Source organism: Myotis davidii, unplaced genomic scaffold (assembly GCF_000327345.1).
Source record: "Myotis davidii unplaced genomic scaffold, ASM32734v1 scaffold172, whole genome shotgun sequence".
NCBI lineage: Eukaryota > Metazoa > Chordata > Mammalia > Chiroptera > Vespertilionidae > Myotis > Myotis davidii.
The window spans coordinates 3462541-3463490 of record NW_006284343.1 but is presented as its reverse complement, the minus strand read 5'-3'; the positions used below and the strand labels follow the sequence as shown (position 1 = coordinate 3463490).

Genomic DNA, 950 nt, shown 5'->3' with positions numbered 1-950 from the left:
GGCCCCAGGAAATTAGGTGGGAGCCCGGCCGGCGTGGCTCAGTGGTTGAGCGTCAACCAATGAACCAGGAGGTCACGGTTCAATTCCCGATCAGGCCACAAGTCCAGGTTGTGGGCTCGATCCCCAGTGTATGTTTTTGGGGTGGGGGGGAGAAGGCAGCCGATCAATAATTCTCTTTCATCATTGATGTTTCTCTCTCCCCCCCCTTCCTCTTTAAAATCAATAAAAATTTATTTTTTTAAAGAAGGAAATGGAAACAGGTCATGTTCACCCATCCATCACCCATCCATCTATTATTCCATTCATTCATTCATTCACTCATTCAACCAGCATGACTTTTGCCTTCCTAATGTGCCGGGTGAAATGTCCCTCATCATGGGATGCCCACAGCAGCTGGCACTGTTAGCCTGTGCCTGGCAGGGCCCCCTCCTTGTTTCAGGAAATGGGAATTGCTGGTAAAGTAATGTCAGAGTTGGGTAAACTGTCCTCCCCTCTACTTGGGGGGCTGCCCCAGATTGCAAGGTAGGGCGCTGGTAAAGTTTTGTGGACACAACCACAAAGGCCCAGTACGTTGGCCCCGAGCTTTCCCCCCACCCCCCTCCACCAAGCTCGCCAACTGGGCCCCCCTCTACAATTCTGCCCCTTTGGGGAGTCCCGGAGGCTTCAGCACGGGCTCCGCCACCGTGCCCTCCGGCTGTGGCCCCAGGATGCAGGGCAGGTGGGCATAGTGGACGACCTCTCGGATGGTGGCCCGGAAGGTCTTGCTGACAAAGCAGTAGAGGCCAAAGTTGACTACCGTGTGGAGCATGGCGACCATGTTGGCCACGTCCAAGGCCAGGTGCACCCGCCAGTCCCGGTGCACCGGCGCCACGTACAGGTGGTAGAGCATGACGAAGATGCGGGGTGCCCAGAGGCAGGTGAAGAGCGTGGTGAGGCCCAGCAGGATGGCG

The 950-nt window shown here is 56.4% G+C and overlaps 1 protein-coding gene across 1 annotated transcript in view; it reads right to left on the bottom strand.

The window, feature by feature from the left end:
- GPR142 (G protein-coupled receptor 142) overlaps positions 1 to 950 on the bottom strand; it is a gene marked incomplete at its 5' end in the record, with an annotated part of 8385 nt that overhangs the window by 6233 nt on the left and 1202 nt on the right. The gene's annotated exons all lie outside the window — the stretch shown is intronic.